The sequence below is a fragment of the Tachypleus tridentatus genome, chromosome 10 (assembly GCF_004210375.1).
Source record: "Tachypleus tridentatus isolate NWPU-2018 chromosome 10, ASM421037v1, whole genome shotgun sequence".
In the NCBI taxonomy this organism is placed as follows: domain Eukaryota; kingdom Metazoa; phylum Arthropoda; class Merostomata; order Xiphosura; family Limulidae; genus Tachypleus; species Tachypleus tridentatus.
In genome coordinates, this window is record NC_134834.1 from 116440838 (window position 1) to 116447517 (window position 6680).

The window sequence follows — 6680 nt, forward strand, 5'->3', positions numbered from 1 at the left end:
TACACTCGCCCAATGTCCACTCAGCATTCTCAGATACCAAAGCCATACGGTGACTTTGGAGTTTCACGTTAAAAGGTGAATGTATAGTTGGTTCTCTAATATATAATCCAGCACCTTCTTCAAACATTAACATGTTAAAGCTGTTCCAGATGACGTAAGATAGTGAAAAAACTTTTAAAACCTAGAAAGAATTGCCAGATGTTGGATTTGAGCTCTAAAATGACCATCACTCAGGGTCTTTCGGAAACACCAATTGCACCCTGATTGTTGTTATGAAATTTTTACTCTGTCTACAACAGCAAAGTAAAGTGCTGAAGGTAGCTAGAAAGTGTTCTAATCTCAGATATTGTCGCTACCAAAGTGTTCAAACTACGTTATTACCAACGTTAAAATTTTGTGATACATGAACCCAACCTGACTAACGACAACATTAATAACTCGACGCAATAGCTAGTTTCCCAATAAACATTTATTTAACGAGAGTAAACATGTTTTCTTTAAAAGTTAGAGGATTTATTATACTATAGAACAATCTATGTCACGTCCACAGTGCTAAGTTCAGTAAGCATCAATATATTATAAATGATATAATTACTTATTTAATGTCACAGGTAAGTTAACTATTCAACACATCCTTATATTTAAACACTTATAATTTCGTATGAAATTAGTTTATGATAAGAAAGTGAAATTCTTAAAATAATCATACACATATTTATGTTGCACATTAGCGTCATATGCTAATAGCCAGTGCCTTTCAAGATGTACAATATAATATATTAACTTTTTAATTTGTGTATTTCAGTAAAGTTATAATTGTTAAAGAATGATAACATTACGCATATTTTTCTTTTGGTGATGTCTCTGATATGCAATTCTGCAATAACTTGAGAAACTTATAAAATTTTAATTTAGGGTTCAATCCCCGCAACGAACACGGTACATATCTTATTGTAAAGTTTTGTTTGAAAAAAAATTAAACAAAATTTAGGTAAAAATATGACGAATATCACGTGCAGACAATAAACTTCTTAACAATATAAATCTGGTCAGTGTAAGTAAAAAGACAAGAACTAAAACGTAATTTCTGGGCAGTATAAATAAGACCAGAGTCAGATCTTAATATCTGGTTGGTATAGATCTGATCAAAACACTTCAGGTGCAAAATAAAAAGATGCAGAAAAACACCACTGAGTGTACGAATAAAGATAGGTAATCAAAACTGGAGGGCAAACTGGTGGCTACACTTATAGCATTAGTAAGAATTATACAAAAAATACTCACTCATTAGTTATATAGCCCTGCGGTTACGAGCTGAGTGGAATTACCCAGCTCGTGACCATAAAAGTATTCATGAGAGTAACTGTTATAATTTTTAATGACTTACACGAAATTTTACAACCTTTTACAGATTATTTATAAATATTACAAGAATTTTATGAGCAAAATCTTTTTAAATTAAGCATAAGAATCTCGTTATTAAATACTTTATCGCGATTATTTTCTCTTTCAGAATGTTGACCACCTAACATGCTAATTAATTTTGATTTTAATATTAAATATAATTTTCTTTATCTGAAATTTGTGAAGTTTCATATGCGTAATCTATATTCTTTCAGTTAATCACCAAACGTTTTTTGGACAAAACTTTATATCTAATCTGTTATTTCTATCAACTTAAGTCTGTATGGTATTGGTCAATTTGACCAACTTTGTAACCATCATAAAAATAAGGAAATAAATCTAAATTTTTCCACTTCTAGAAGAACTGCAAAATGCAACAGGAAATCATAAATGCTTATTCTAAATAGCTTAAATATTGTAACACTATATTTATTAATTTTTGTATTATTAACCTTTCACTAAAAGCATGCTGACACAAGTTCAAAATTACACAAACACGTGCAGCTCACGATACCAAAGTGAACAGTGTAACGCACAAGCTGTTCGCATGTATATCCCATGAAGAATTATAATGAAAGAAAAATAATCTTACCTAATAACTTTCTATTTTTATAACTTTTACTTATATAAAAATAAATAGTAAAATTAAAGAAGAATTAAAACACTCGTAACTAAATATTAAACATATTTATTTTAAATAAAGTTTGTATATATTTTTCTTTGCTGTAACATTATACTTTATTCTCCAGGTTATAAGTCAGTAATCAAAGTATAACGAAAATAAAGGTTGTAAGTGTAAAATAAAATATACATTTTTCATTTTTGATGACGAGAAACTCACTTGTAAAAGTGTATCTCAGAACGACTGGTATGGATGTTAACACCTTTACTGATAAGCAGAGAACAATGTTCAGACTTTCCTAGGTCATCTTCAGGTTAACAACTTATCAATAAGTATTAATACCCATGCCAGTCGTTCAGAGATATATACATCTTGATTAGTACTTATCAAAGTTCAAAGTACTTATGGTCAGAGTTTACATTTCAACTTTTAACACCTATTTTATTGCTAGCAGATTATTTAAAAACTAGAAGAAACAAAGTTCCAAATAAATCTCCGAGAGTTTCTTCTTATCCTTTTAAACCTATTACCTACGTTTATTCTACTGTTATCGAATGAAATAGAAACCTGCCGAATATAAAGTAATGAATCACCATTCCTGCTTAGGTTTTACCTTACTTAAACACCATCAATATGAAATAAGCTGTACAATTCCCAGTACTTCCCTGCTGTGAAAATACAGTGTGGTAGGATTTAACAACTTGTTAATAGTATGACAGTTGTCTAATGTGTTACAAAATATTTATGTAGAAAGTTCAAACCTATCCAAAAAGTGGAATTATCCTATAGAAACTAATCGGCTACGAGAACACGTTAGGGTAGAATTTGTTGGCTCCTTTACATTACAGTAGTTAGATGAAGAATTGTCTAAGGTACTGTATAAAAATAAAAGAAATTATTTATATGTACAAAGCTGTATCCGATCAAAAAAACCTGGAATTTAGTGGTAATATAGGTATTCTGTATTCTACTTTTTATTTTACAATACATGCACAGTAACCAATAAATGCATAATTTCAAACCTTTTGCAAGATATATATATATAATATTTTCAATTTCTAATTCTGCTGGATCAATAATGCTAATAACATTATTTATTTCAGAATAATTTAAACTAATTAACACTTTTTATATATTTTAAAATAGGTTGATTATTTTTATTATCCAAAAAGTATGTTTTTTATTATTAACACTTAAATATATTATTTTATTAAGTAAAATATTAAGTAATTTATTTAATAACATAGCAGATTGTTCGATGATTGTTCTTTTAGATAGGAAATAAATCTAAATTTAATTGAAGATTTATGTAGTTTGGGAATAGCATAAAGAAACAACAAATTGACATTAGAATTTGGTATCTTGGGATTGGTTAACAAGTTTAAAAAATTGTGTACTATTGATTTCTTTTATTACAATTAATTCATAAAACTTTTCACAAATGTTGTCAATATTACAGTCAGCCTTGTCAATGAGAAATATAACATATTTCTCTTGCAATTCTTGAATCTAAATTTCAACTGATGAAACGATAAATCTGAATGGTAATTCTTTACTTTTATATGGGATAATTTTATTTGTATTTTTTTAATATATACAAATTCCATTCCAGAAAACATCTAAACAGATAAGATGTAATATAGTTAAATTTTAAAATATATTAATCAATATTGTTTTCAATAGATTTTAGAATATTATTGTTAATACATTTTCCATTCCAGAAAATATCTAAACAGATAAGATGTAATATAGTTAAATTTTAAAATATATCAATCAATATTGTTTTCAATAGATTTTAGAATATTATTGTTCATACATATTCTTACTATTCTGTAGTTAGATCCTTGTACCTTGTCTTCTTTCTCTGAACGTTAAATAATAGTACTAGTGAGATGTATCAGGTGATTTGTACCTTGTCTTCTTTCTCTGAACGTTAAATAATAGTACTAGTAAGATGTATCAGGTGATTTGTACCTTGTCTTCTTTCTCTGAACGTTAAATAATAGTACTAGTAAGATGTATCAGGTGATTTGTACCTTGTCTTCTTTCTCTGAACGTTAAATAATAGTACTAGTAAGATGTATCAGGTGATTTGTACCTTGTCTTCTTTCTCTGAACGTTAAATAATAGTACTAGTAAGATGTATCAGGTGATTTGTACCTTGTCTTCTTTCTCTGAACGTTAAATAATAGTACTAGTGAGATGTATCAGGTGATTTGTACCTTGTCTTCTTTCTCTGAACGTTAAATAATAGTACTAGTAAGATGTATCAGGTGATTTGTACCTTGTCTTCTTTCTCTGAACGTTAAATAATAGTACTAGTAAGATGTATCAGGTGATTTGTACCTTGTCTTCTTTCTCTGAACGTTAAATAATAGTACTAGTAAGATGTATCAGGTGATTTGTAAAACTGGGTATGTTACATGTAAAACTGGGTATGTTATAAATAAAACTGTGTATGCTATATGTAAAACTTTGTATGTTATATATAAAACTGTGTATGTTATATGTAAAACTGTGTATGTTATATGTAAAACTGGATATGTTATATATAAAACTGTGTATGCTATATGTAAAACTTTGTATGTTATATATAAAACTGTGTATGTTATATGTAAAACTGTGTATGTTATATGTAAAACTGGATATGTTATATATAAAACTGTGTATGCTATATGTAAAACTTTGTATGTTGTATATAAAACTGTGTATGTTATATGTAAAACTGTGTATGTTATATGTAAATATGGGTATGTTATATATAAAACTGGGTATGTTATATATAAAATTGGGTATGTTATATATAGAACTGTGTATGTTTTATGTAAAACTGTGTACGTTATATGTAAAACTGGGTATGTTATATATAAAACTGGGTATGTTATATATAAAACTGGGTATGTTATATATAAAACTGGGTATGTTATATGTAAAACTGTGTATGTTATATGTAAAACTGGATATGTTATATATAAAACTGTGTATGCTATATGTAAAACTTTGTATGTTATATATAAAACTGTGTATGTTATATGTAAAACTGTGTATGTTATATGTAAAACTGGATATGTTATATATAAAACTGTGTATGCTATATGTAAAACTTTGTATGTTGTATATAAAACTGTGTATGTTATATGTAAAACTGTGTATGTTATATGTAAATATGGGTATGTTATATATAAAACTGGGTATGTTATATATAAAACTGGGTATGTTATATATAAAACTGGGTATGTTATATGTAAAACTGGGTACGTTATATCTTAAACTTGTTCTGTTATATGTAAAACTGTGTATGTTATATGTAAAACTAGGTATGTTATATATAAAACTGGTTATGTTATATGTAAGACTGGATATGTTATATATAAAACTGTGTATGTTATATGCAAAATTGTGTATGTTATATGTAAAACTGGATATGTTATATTTCAGGCATTTCTAATGGATTCCCCGTTGGGCAAATCTTCGGATTTACAAAGCTAAAATCAGGAGCTCGATTACCCTCGGTATACACAGCAGATAGCCTAGTTTGGTTTTGCTACCTCGGTAGACACAGCAGATAGATCAGTTTGGTATTGCTACCTCGGTAGACACAGCAGATAACCAAGTTTGGTGTTGCTACCTCGGTAGACACAGCAGATAGCCCAGTTTGGTGTTGCTACCTCGGTAGACACAGCAGATAACCGAGTTTGGTGTTGCTACCTCGGTAGACACAGCAGATAGTCCAGTTTGGTGTTGCTACCTCGGTAGACACAGCAGATAACCCAGTTTGGTGTTGCTACCTCGGTAGACACAGCAGATAACCCAGTTTGGTGTTGCTACCTCGGTAGACACAGCAGATAGTCCAGTTTGGTGTTCCTACCTCGGTAGACACAGCAGATAGTCCAGTTTGGTGTTGCTACCTCGGTAGACACAGCACATAGCCCAGTTTGGTGGTGCTATCTCGGTAGACACAGCAGATAACCCAGTTTGGTGTTGCTACCTCGGTAGACACAGCAGATAACCTAGTTTGGTGTTGCTACCTCGGTAGACACAGCAGATAACCCAGTTTGGTGTTGCTACCTCGGTAGACACAGCAGATAGCCCAGTTTGGTGTTGCTATCTCGGTAGACACAGCAGATAACCCAGTTTGGTGTTGCTATCTCGGTAGACACAGCAGATAGCCCAGTTTGGTGTTGCTATCTCGGTAGACACAGCAGATAACCCAGTTTGGTGTTCCTACCTCGGTAGACACAGCAGATAGTCCAGTTTGGTGTTGCTACCTCGGAAGACACAGCAGATAGCCCAGTTTGGTGTTGCTACCTCGGTAGACACAGCAGATAACCTAGTTTGGTGTTGCTACCTCGGTAGACACAGCAGATAACCCAGTTTGGTGTTGCTACCTCGGTAGACACAGCAGATAACCTAGTTTGGTGTTGCTACCTCGGTAGACACAGCAGATAACCCAGTTTGGTGTTGCTACCTCGGTAGACACAGCAGATAGCCCAGTTTGGTGTTCCTACCTCGGTAGACACAGCAGATAGTCCAGTTTGGTGTTGCTACCTCGGAAGACACAGCAGATAGCCCAGTTTGGTGTTGCTACCTCGGTAGACACAGCAGATAGTCCAGTTTGGTGTTGCTACCTCGGAAGACACATCAGATAGCCCAG